Source organism: Chenopodium quinoa, unplaced genomic scaffold (genome assembly GCF_001683475.1).
Source record: "Chenopodium quinoa cultivar QQ74 unplaced genomic scaffold, ASM168347v1, whole genome shotgun sequence".
Classification (NCBI taxonomy): Eukaryota; Viridiplantae; Streptophyta; class Magnoliopsida; order Caryophyllales; family Amaranthaceae; genus Chenopodium; species Chenopodium quinoa.
The window spans coordinates 506,025-518,901 of NW_018743020.1; the positions used below are offsets into that span (position 1 = coordinate 506,025).

General features: G+C 37.5%; 1 long non-coding RNA gene across 1 annotated transcript; it reads left to right on the forward strand.

The window, feature by feature from the left end:
* Positions 1 to 1,241: 1,241 nt before the first annotated feature.
* Positions 1,242 to 7,415, forward strand: LOC110729975. The gene is made up of 3 exons (XR_002512981.1): positions 1,242 to 1,775; positions 6,714 to 7,218; positions 7,310 to 7,415. It is a non-coding gene; the product is annotated as an uncharacterized LOC110729975 (long non-coding RNA).
* Positions 7,416 to 12,877: the final 5,462 nt, after the last annotated feature.

The following is a 12,877-nucleotide window of genomic DNA, read 5'->3' on the forward strand; positions in this document are numbered from 1 at the left end:
AATTGACACCTCTAGGAACTCTACAATGGAACGAAGTATCCGAGAACCTTGTTAGACATGGTACGATAAAAAATGGGTCTTAGTGATCTTCCTATCTATTTCTGGAGATATGCACTTCTAACTGCGGCACTAAAACTGAATTGTGCTCCTTTAAAAGCTGTCAAAAAGACTCCATATGAATTATGGATGAAGAAACTTCCACGATTGTCTTTTATCAAGATTTGGGGATGCGAAGCTTATGTCAAAAGATTAATTTCTGACAAACTTCACCCTAAATCTGATAAGTGTTTCTTTGTGGGATATCAAAAAGATACCAAGGGGTATTACTTTTACAACAAATTTGTGAACAAAGTGTTTTTTGCTCGCAATGGTGTCATTTTAGAGAAGGAACACCTTTCCAAAATGACAAGTGGGAGAAAAATCGAACTTAATGAAGTTCGACAGGACAAGTAACAAAATCAAATTAACAGTCAAAGTGCTCAAACAGCATCAGTTGACGTTGGTGAAACTGTGAAAAATCAAACCGACGATGCAAATGCTCAGTCCTAACTCTGATATATGGCAAAAAGCCATGAAATCTGATATATGGCAACCAGCAAGCAAGTTATGGCGAGCCCTAACTCTGATATATGGCAAAAAGCCATGAAATTTGAGACGGACTCCATGTTTAAAAATCAAGTATGGGACTTGGTTGATTTGCCCGAAGGTTACACACCAGACTATGAACTGGTACAAGGTTGGGTCACTTTCTGAAATGTAGGTGAGGTTATTGATGGTGACTGATTCTGAATAGGAGCTTCATTGTTAGAGGGAAAACAAGGAGAGGTGCCGGGAAAGTTTTTGAGAGGTGAGTAATTTTTAGGATAAAAAAAGAAGCCAAAGGGGGTTTCAGATCTGGTACAAGATTCCAAAGGGATTACTTTATCTCCTTTTCACTACTAGAAATAGGCTAAATTGCGACGGAATACTTACGACGGACATGTTTTTCCGTCGTTAAGATTGGTAATTACGACGGAACAAAATTCGTCGCAATTTAGCGACGGAAAATTACAATTACGAGGCATTTTCCCTCGTAGAATTTACGATGGAAATAAGTTCCGTCGTAATTATAAACTTACGACGGAAAATTCCGTCGCAATAAGTTTATAATTACGACGGAACTTATTTCCATCGTAAAACTCATTGTCATATTTGAAATTTAATTTTGTATCCTTGACCTTAAAAAAAGGGGGAAAGAAACGCAGAGAGAGAAAGAGAAGTAGCGGCAGGAGAGAGAGAAAGAGAAGGAAAGAGAAGAAAGAACGCGGCGTTCCTGGTGGTTTCCGGCGACGCCCCGGTGAACGAAAGAGAAGGAGAGAGAAAGAGAGAGGCACAGAAGAAAGAAAAGGAGAGAGAAAGAGAGAGGGAAGGAGAAGTCGCCGCACGTTTCTTCCGCCGTCGGTGACCCAAACCACAACCCTCCGTCACGCAACTGCCGCCGTCAGGTCAGTGTACACCTTTTATTTTTGGTTTTTGTTTTTTTTTTCATTCGAATCTGAGTTTTTTTTGCTTCGACCACCACAACCGCAGCCTCCGACCTCCGGCCTCCTTCCTTCCCTCCCCGTGGATGGTTGTCGTTGCCGGCGCCGCGCCAAGGTTTGAGTCATGCCAATTTTTTTTTAATTTTTTTTTGTTAAATAATAAACCCTTATTTATTTAATATATTATTTTTAAATATTTTGAAGGATTTGTACAATTAGATTGTTTGATTGTCAAAAAGAAGTGCAGATCTAAAGGTTAGTCACATTACAAACTCTAATATTTTGTATGTATGTTACTTTGGTTTGATTTTGTTTAACATAACTTAGTTAAGTTAAGTTTTTTCTAATATAATGTGTTTTAGTTTAGTTTTGTTAACTTTTTTTTTTTGTAAGTATGTTAGTTTAGTTTAGTTTATCTTTTTGTAAGTATGTTAGTTTAGTTAAGTTTTTTTTTTTAATATAATGTGGTTTAATTTAGTTTAGTTTTACTAAAGTATATTAGATTAGTTTAATATTATGAAATTTTAGTTTAGTTTATTTTAATATAATGTGGTTTAATTTAGTTTAGTTTTACTAAAGAATATTAGATTAGTTTAATATTATGAAACTTTAGGTACGTTTTGTTTGTTTTGTTTAATATGATGTATGTTAGATTACTTTAGTTTATTATAATCTAGTTTAGTTTTGTTTAGTTTAATATAATGTTTCTTACTTAAGTTTAATTTTTTATAATGCATGTTACTATATTTAATATTATGATATGTTAGTTTAGTTTGGTTTTGTTTGGTTTGATTTGTTTATATTAATGTTATGGTTTTATGATATGTTTGTTTATGTTAAGTTTAATTATGATATATTTGTATAATTTTTTGTATGTTAGTTTAGTTTTAATATTTTTTAAAAAATCGTTTGCATAATCATATACCTAGATACCCGTTCAAGGCATACACATTAGGATTATGTCTTGAATAGTCCCCGGTTGGGACTGTCCTTGTACGTTTATTCTCACTTAGGTGGTGAATGTATTCCTTTGTTTTAATTCTAAGGAAGATCCTTGCTTGTCATTTCTCTATAATGTTCTCTAGGTACACATATAGGTGTTTCTAATCGCCTATATTGTGTACTCGGGGAACTGTAGGGAGATGCTGCCGGATTTTCCATAGAATTGAAATTCTGGCATACATTCACTAGTGAGATTGAACGTACAAGGATGGGTTAGGTTGGAGTGATAAGGACCCTTGGAAATCATTTCTCTTCTCATTTGCATTTCCATAATAGTTTGATCTATAATGAATATATATTGTGATTTATGACTGATGTGATTAATGGCATATGTGTTAGTTGTGTAGAACTTGTAATCATGAAACGAAAAGAACGTAGCTGGATGTACGAAAGGAAGGTTGGGAATTCTATTAATCCTGAGTTCTTGAAGGGGGTAGATGAATTCCTTAAATATGTGGAAGATCATCCTGAGAGTAGCAACCCGAATGAAGTTAGGTGTCCATGTTTTAAATGCAAAAACAAACGTCTCTGGGATCCAGATACGGTCAAACTTCATTTGTATCGCAGCGGTTTTTTACCTAATTACTACGAGTGGATGTGTCATGGGGAAGGGTTTCCAGGAACTTGTAGAAGGGAGTCAAATGAATATCGTGAAATGGTTTTGGATGCCTTTGGTCAGTCTCAAGATCAAGGCCATTCCGAATAGCCACCTGTTTCATTAGAGGAGGAGCCTAATGCACAAGCCAAGCCATTTTTTGATATGTTAAGGGCTTCTCAACAACCGTTATACGAAGGGAGTTCATTGTCTGTGTTAGAGATGGCTTCTAGAATCACTAGCCTAAAGTGTGAGTATAATTTGCCGCACAAATGAGTTGATGGATTTGCTTCTTTGGTTAATGAAGCGATTCGTAACAACAACCACATGGCCGAGACATTCTATGAGGTCAAGAAAATTGTTAAGGGGTTAGAGCTGCCCTATGAAAAGATTCATGCATGCCCGGAAGGATGTATGTTGTTTTGGAAAGATGATGCTCAATTATCTACATGTAGGGTGTGTGGCAGCGACCGATACAAGAAGACTTCTAAAGGTAGCTTAGTGCCTTTGAATGTTCTATTTTATTTCCCTATCACACCTAGGTTGCAAAGGCTTTTTGCAACTAAAAACATTTCTGAGGAAATGACATGGCATGCTAAAAATCCTCGAGTTCAAGGCACAATGGCACACCCTAGCGATAGTGAAGCGTGGAAACACCTAGATAGTTTCTTTCCTGAGTTTTCCTCTGAACCTCGTAATGTTCGACTTGGCCTATGTACAGATGGATTTGCTCCACATGGTCAGTTTGGGGGACAGTATTCATGTTGGCCTATCATTTTGACCCCGTATAACTTGCCTCCGTCAATGTGTATGAAAAGACAGTTCATGTTTCTTTCGTTACTCGTTTCGGGTCCTAAAAACCCTAAGGGAAACTTGGATGTTTACATGCAGCCACTCATACACGAGTTGAAACAGTTGTGGGAAAGTGGGGCAAATACTTACGATATTTCGAGAAAACAAAATTTCAATCTTCGAGCAGCCATCCTATGGACCGTTAGTGACTTCCCGGCTTATGGTATGTTATCTGGTTGGACCACAGCCAGTAAGAAGGCTTGTCCATATTGCATGGAGAAAAGCAAAGCATTTTGGCTCGAAAATGGTGGTAAGGTTTCTTGGTTTGACTACCATCGTTAATTCCTTCCGATAAATCATCCTTTTCGAAATAGTAAAAATGCATTTTGTAAAAACAAAGTCGAAAAAGGTTCACCACCTCACATCATGTCAGGAGAGGAACTTTGGGAATGTGTGAAAAACCTCCCGAAAGCAGCAGATGGCCCCGAGGCATTGAAACGTCTCAAGAATGCAAAAAAAGGGTGGTTCAAGCAAAGCACTCTATGGGACCTTCCATATTGGAAACATCTGCTTGTTCGTCACAACTTAGATGTCATGCACGTTGAAAAAAACTTTTTTGATCAGTTGATTCACACTATAATGGACGTGAAAAAGCAAGCTTGTGACACCCCATCAGCTCGGAATGACATTGCTAAATACTGTAAACGGCCCTAGCTACATCTTCAAGAGGATGATAGAGGAAAAGAATTCATGCCAAAGGCTCCATTTGCTCTTGACAAGGCTCAGAGAAAGGTTTTGTGTGAGTGGGTCAAACAGCTGCGGTTTCCTGATGGTTACGCTTCCAATTTGAGCCGATGCGTTGATTTGCAATCAGGTAAGTTACATGGAATGAGAGTCATGATTGTCACGTGTTCATGGAGAGGTTGTTGCCCACTGCTTTGAGAGAATTGCTCCCTACCCATATATGGAATGCAATTATAGAGATAAGCCAATTCTTTCGCGATTTATGTTGCTACACAATTACAGTTAGCGACATGGAGCGATTGGAAAAAAACATAGTTGAGATCTTGTGCAAGCTTGAGAAGGTTTTCCCCCCATCTTTCTTCAAATCCATGGATCATTTACCAATTCATTTTCCATATGAGGGCAAGTTATGTGGACCTGTTCAATATCGGTGGATGTATCCTTTCGAAAGGTAAATCAAAGGTCCTTTCTCAACTCTTACTTTCATCTCTTTCATTGATTTCCGTTACTTATACTTCTATGGCTACATAAACATAATTACAGGTTCCTCAATCACCTGAAACGAAAAATTGGTAATAAGGCTTGTGTTGAAGGTTCCATATGCAACGCTTATCTCACTGAAGAGATATCAAACTTCTGCTCCAATTACTTTTAGCCCTCAGTTGACACAAAAACACGAGATCTAGGTTGAAATGTGAATGCTGATGTGGAATCCCCGGCTGACAACGATGAAATCCCAGAGCTGTTCACGGTGGATAAGGGTCATGTGTCAAATTTGGGTAAAACTCGGTATTTAGATGACAAGGAACTCGAACGTGCTCATTTGTTCGTTTTAAGAAATACCGGCATTCTTGGTGAATACGAAAGGTATATATGTTTACGATAAACTTTTGAAAATCCCTTAAATTTAATATAATTGATGCAATGAATAACCATGTGTCATTAATCTATTAGGCAGTTTGAGGACTACATTCTTAGTACTCGAACTTATTTGCGTTGAGAAGATGTCATGGAGAAATGCGAAAGTGAATTCCCTGATTGGTTTCATCACAAGGTTATAATACTTTTCGAATATTGCATCTCGATTAATTTGTGATAATATAATATAATATATTTCATTTCAATTAGTGTGACGCTTGTATTCGTAACGGTTATAGGTGAGAGAACAAAAACCAAGTTCCGATGTGTTGCGAGCATTGTCTATGAGGCCTTTCAAGCGTGTTCGAACTTGGAACCAGATATTTGTCGATGGCTTTAATTTCCACACACAGTCCTATGGAAAACACAAATCTACAATGAATTACGGGGTGTGTGTCTCAAGTGAGGACGGTGGAGAGTACTTTGGCATTTTAAACGACATAATTGAACTTGTCTACACCGGTCCCGAAAAAGAGTACAAGACTATTTTGTTTAGTTGTAGTTGGATGGATTGTGGTAAAGGAATGAACATTCATGAACAATACAAGCTTGTCGAAGTAAATCATACTAAGAAGTATCCCAAGTATGATCCATTTGTCTTATCTTACCAAGTGTCTCAAGTGTATTATGCATCTTACCCTAGCCTTAAACGTGATCGGGTTAAATGGTGGGCTGTATTTAGAACTCAAGCAAGGTCGGTGATTGATGCTCCGGTGGATTTAGAGTTTTTGCAGGGTCCTTCACCACAAGTACATGCAACGCTTTGTCCACCAAATGACATTCCAGACTATGAAGTTGATAGTGATGATGATGATGGCTTTATTATCTCAAGCGATGAAGAAGAAGAAGAAAGCATTGGCTCCAGTGATAGTGACGAAGAAGAGGACATCGATGTATTTTTAAATGAAACTAGTGATAGTAATAATGATAGTGATAATGATAGTGGTAGTAGTGATAAGAGTAATGAAGAGGAGAATATTTAGTTACTCCTTTTACTATTGTCTTCGAATGTTTAGTTTTTAATGACTACTCGGACTTGTAATATTGCATTACATTTTTGGTCTCATTTTATTATTTTAATGTCTTATGGATCTAATTTATGAATTTACAATGTGCGATTATGGTACTAACAACTTTTTCAGGTGGTCATCATGGGAGGAGGAAATAAAGGAGAAACGTCCAAGAGGAGAAAGTCTAAGGGGAAATCTCCGGTTGTACGTGTTGACGAGGATGAGTCAATGGAGGAAGAGGAGGCACATGATTTGGGGGCCTCTCAAGAAATCGTCAGAAATGTACAAGGGCAACAGGAGCAACAGCACCATCAGGAACAGGAGCTACAAGACCCGCATCCTAATGACTTGCTAGAGTTGGACCCTTCCACACTTTGGTGCGTATGTATTTGTATAATGAAATATCCTTAAATTCGTATTTACTTTGATAAAGTGAATTTGTATTACTTTAACCATGTTTTGTTCACTTTTTGTTGATTATCTACTTACATGAATGTCTATCCTTTATTATAGGTTTGATAAAAGGCCGGTGAAGAATGTACTCTCCGACTCGCTAACCGGCTACTATGTTCAGCCTTGGAGGAATTATGGAGAGGTTGATGAAGATTCGAGAGAGCACTTTTGGAACTTGTTCAACGTATGATAACTTTAACCTAACATAATACATGTTTTATAAATTATATTGATGGAGTTGAATTTTGTAATAAAGACATTTTCTTAATTTGCAGAAAAAATTCAAGTGGGCACCTGAGTTAAACAACCAAGTGAAGGACACTTTCGAAGAAAAGTTTGCAAATCGCCTACGTGACACGTTCTACAACATCACACACAGGCTGAATGTTCGCAAACCAAGATGGCTTAATAAGGATGTCCACGAAGGCATTATGAAAATTGTTGCCACCGATCCAAAATATCAGAAGCGGTCGGAACAAAACAAGAAGAACCGAAGAGGCGGATCCATGGAAAATGTCGTTGAACCGACCCACTTTCAAGGTTCAATGTCATCTGTACAACATGCTAAAAATATGGTAAGGTTCCTATAATATGTCCAGTAACAATTATGTCATTTTTCTATTAATGAATTTTGGTGGGCTAACATGTTTTCATTGATTTTCTGCATGTACATATAAAGGCTGCAAAAAACCAAGGCCAATTACCAAATGCCCATGATCTTTTCTTGAAGACACACTTCAAGGAAGTGCCTGGTAAAGGCCAAGTGGCTTCCAACAACAAAGCAAAAAGGATTGTGGTAAACACTTATTATATGAGTTGATATATGGCAAATTAGCAAAGTAGAACTCAATATATGCTTATTTTGGATGAATTTGGATGAGTTAGGGTCGAACATTGACATATGTGCTTATTTCTCTTAATTTCTATCCTTAGGCACTTAAAAGTATGTGATATTGGAATGTTATAAGAAAGAACGATTCCATTTGCTTGAAAACTTAGAAAATAGGCATGGTTTTAGCCATATAGGCCAAATTTGGATTATTTTGGATAAGTGAGGGTCGATATTTGACATATGTGCTTATTTCTCTTAATTTCTATCCTTAGGCATTTAAAAGCAATTGATATTAGAATGTTAGAAGAAAGAAACCTTACATTTGCTTGAAAACCTAGAAAATAGGCATGGTTTTAGCCATATAGGCCAAATTTGGATGATTTTGGATGAGTTAGGGTCGATATTTGACATATGTGCTTATTTCTCTTAATTTCTATCCTTAGGCACTTAAAAGCAATTGATATTGGAATGTTAGAAGAAAGAAACCTTACATTTGCTTGAAAACCTAGAAAATAGGCATGGTTTTAGCCATATAGGCCAAATTTGGATGATTTTGGATGAGTTAGGGTCGATATTTGACATATGTGCTTTTTTCTCTTAATTTTTATCCTTAGGCACTTAAAAGAAACTGATATGGAATGTTAGAATAAAGAAACCTTACATTTGCTTGAAAACATAGAAAATAGGCATGATTTTAGCGATATAGCCCAAATTTGGATGATTTTGGATGAGTGGGGGTTGAAAATTGACTTATGTGCTTAATTTTCTTAATTTCTATCCATAGGCACCTAAAAGTATGCGATATAACTCCATATTGTTGGTTGTTTTTTTAACAATATTTTTTTTTATCTTCAATATTTTGTAGGACACCTACTAGAAGAAGCTCGAAGAAACAAGGAGTCAAGGGATTCAGAAGAGTCCCAATGAGTTGTACTGGGAGTCGGTGGGTGGGCGCAATAAGAAGGGGCGTGTGAAGGGACTTGGCCAAAGTGCAGAGCTCTACTATGGCAAACAAGGTCGAGGTTCCCGTTCTTCACAGCAATACATGCCGTCTGTCATTTCTCAAATGCAAGACCAGATGGAACACAGGGTGCAAACTCTCCAAACTCAATTGGAAGCCCGAATAGCTGAAATGGAGAGGAGATACAAGGAGAGTTTCGATGAGATGATGAGTCGTCTCAACAACGACGACTCATGTTCCACCATTCATCCTCAGCATCGAGACCCTAGGAACGACCCGGGTGGTGGTGGAGCAGGCCAGGGTTTCCAGGCGATTGCGTAGCTTAGCTTTAGTCTAGCATAGAATCACTCTAACCTAGCTTTTGTTTGGTACAGATACCAAAATGTGGACTATCTTTTGTACTAGGACATAATTATTATATATATATGTACATAACCCTAATTTCGTAGGTTTGTAATTAATTTTTTTAAAAAGACAATTTTAGGACTCAATATTTAGTTTTTTTTTTTGTCAATTTATCATTAAAAAAATTTAGGTTTGAAAATGCAGAAAATTACAAAAATTTGTTTTGGGCTGGAAATACAATTTCCGACGGAATATTTCGTCGTAATTTACATATTTGCGACGGAATTTTCCGTCGTAAAATATAATTTGCGACGGAATTTTCCCTCGCAAAATATAATTTGTGACGGAATTTTCCCTCCCAAAATATATTTTACGACGGAATTTTCCGTCGTAAAAATATACATTGCAACGGAATTTTCCGTCGTAAATTATAACTTGCGACGGAAAATTCCGTCGTAAATTATATTTTGCGAGGGAAATTTTCCGTCGTAAATTATATTTCGCGAGGGAAAATTCCGTCGCAAATTATATTTTGCGAGGGAAAATTCCGTCGTAATCTAGCTTTGCGACGGAACTTTTTCCGTCGGAAGTTTGCGACGGAACTTCATCAAAGGCCAATTCCAAGTCCGACGATATTATCTCCGTCGTAAATTCCGTCGTAAAGTTGGTTTACGACGAAATTTCCGTCGTAAAATGGCCATTTTCCTACAAAGGGTTTTCCGACAACCATTTACGACAGAATTCCGTCGTAAACCAACTTTACGACGGAATTTACATAGTTTACGACGAACTTTTTCCATCGCAATTTTGCTGTTTTCTTGTAGTGTTTTGACCACTTGTGCTAATTAGGGATGGCAGCGGATCTAGACCCGACTCTAATCCGTGGATCCAGATCCGTTTTCTACGGATATGGGTCTTAAAAATTTGGACCCGATGGATCCGGGTCCCGTTAAAAAAAACGGATCTGGATCTAGGTCCAACCCCTGGACCCGGACACGGACCCATATCCGTTTACCCGTTTTATATATTTCCTATTAAAAAAATAAATTTATTTGTGTCTTTATATAACATGTTTATGATGTTATTTATGAAGATAATCCCTTTCAAAAGATGGATTTTTTATGCTCATATCGGCTACATTATTGTTTTTTTTTTTTTGTTTTTTGCTTACTCATTTGTAACATTGTACTTTTTTCATTTTTTATAATTTTTATTTCAAAAGACAAGTGTATAGGTTGGTTACTTTGTATTTTTAGATTTGTTGTGTAACTTTAATTTAGGTTTGTAGACACCTAAAAATGTCTCCCCAAAACCAAATCTGATGAAGAACAACCTTTCACCGCCATTATTGGTCGAGTTGAGTATTTAATATTTGGAGTGCTTAAATCCATGCTTTCATTCAATACATTTCATAAACCAATCCATTTCCTAGCTCATTTCCCTAAACCATAACTTGTTTTCCACTTTTCGTGCCCATATCGCAAAACCGAGAGAAACTGATTTTTTGGTCTTATAATTTTTATCCAATTATTATTTATTTGGATAGGCCTTGAAATAATATTTCCAACAATATATCATAATCCCAATTCCGATTTAAAACGAAAAAGATATGAGTCAAACAATAAACTCGGGCCAAAACCGACACCCTTCTACTAAAACGGCAATATCTTAAAGTCTACAAATTATTTTGACCTGATTCTAATTGGGTTAGAAAGTATACTTGATAAGATTTTCATTGATATATTATATTCCTTAATTTGAGTTAAGGATCAAAAGTTATCGTAGTTATAAAAACGCGTAAAAAACTTGAATTATCGTAGATTAACTAAAACCACCGCGTCGCGGGGGATAGTGACGTGGCACGGGGCTTGGTACCGTGTCACGAAAGTCTGTACTGTGTCGCATACCGTAACACGGTGCTTTTCCGCGTCATTCCCCACATGATTTTTTTCATCGTGATACGGTATACTGTACCGTGCCATGGTGGACTTTGTCGAGTCACGGTACACATACCGTGACATGCGGCAGCTCTGTGTCCTTTCCGTTTAAACCCTTCACGCGTTTTATCTCGAGTAGCCTAATTATTTCCTGCGTCACACAATATTCCCCCATGTCACGGGATTTTCTGCCATGTCGCGGTAGAATCTGCCGTGTCGCGGTAACTTTTTTAGGGTTTTATCCTTTTTAGGGTTCCGTGTGTTCCCCCTGCTCATTTTCCCTATAAATACCCCTTTCTACAGTCCGAGACATCAAATATTTCTCTCTTCCTCTCTTTTACACCAAAAATCATTCTCTTCTCTCTGTCTCATATTCTAAGCCTTAAAACTATATGCCTAATTACCCATTCTTCCCGTAAGCACTCTAAGGAGTCTATACTAAACCCGAGGTTCCGTCCTTACACAACAAGAAAATGGCATGTTTCCGACCGAAAAGATCCGTCGCTGAAGTTCGAAAATCCGTCGCAAAACACGTTTACGACGAAATACCGTCGTTGAGTTCCGTCAGAAAACAGTTGGTAGGAAAAACATGTTTTTTCGAGGACAATTCCGTCGGAAAGGTGAATTCCGACGGATTTTCCGACCGAAAATGGTTTGTTGGAAATTATTTTGACTTTTGTTAATATTCCGTCGCAATTTTACGACGGAAAAATCCGTCGTTGGAATGACCATAACGACGGAAAATTCCGTCGTAAATTAAAGTTTACAACCGAAAAACATCCGTCGCTGAATTTGAAACTTGCAACGAAAATAAATCCGTAGCTAGCTTACGGCGGAAAAATCGGTCGCTAACTAACGACAGATCAATATTCCGTCACAAAATACAACACATACCAACAGAATTTTTGGACTTTTTTCAGTCGCAAATAGTAAATTTTTCGACCGATTTCTTCCCTTGTTTCTGTCGCAAATTTTATTTTTCCGACTAATAATATCACTTATTTTTCCGTTGCAAAATTGTTTTTTCATGTCAAACACATTCTAATAGATTTCAATAATAAAAAATATCATTAATAGCGTATGTTCCTGCACCTAATACATGTGATAATTAAAATCATAATCGAATTACGGAAATACTAATAAATATATTTCCACAAAAGCTAAACTTAAGTAGAACATATCCAAAAGCTACATAATATATAGTAAGTTCTACAAAAGCGGGAACATAATCAAATGCTACATAAATTCAAATTAAGTACACGTCCAAACTACATAAACCTAAGCAAGGCTAAAAAACTGCAGGGGTGCCCTGGCTTGCTCCTCCACTACCCGCGTCATCCCTAGGTTCTCGACGCTGAGGCTGAAAGGTGGAACATGTGTCAATGTTGCCGAATTGTCTCATGAAGTCATTCCACCTCTCCTAGGCTCTCCTCTCCATTTCGGCCACTTCAGCTTGAATTCGGGCTTGCATCTCAACTTCCATTTCACTCCAAATTTCACTCCAGAGTTCACTGCGGATCTCACTACAAAGAGCCTCAACCCTATGCTCCATCTGATCCTGCATCAAAGAAACAACAGAGGGTGTGTACTGTTGTGAAGACCTAGAAACTCGACCCATCCGGTCGCCATAGTACAGCTCTGTACTTTGGCCAAGTCCCATCACTCGGCCCTTCTTATTGCGACCACCCACAGTCTCCCAATACAACTCATTAGGACTCTTTTTAATCCCTTGAGTGGTGGCTTCTTCAACCTTCTTTTGGTAGGTCCC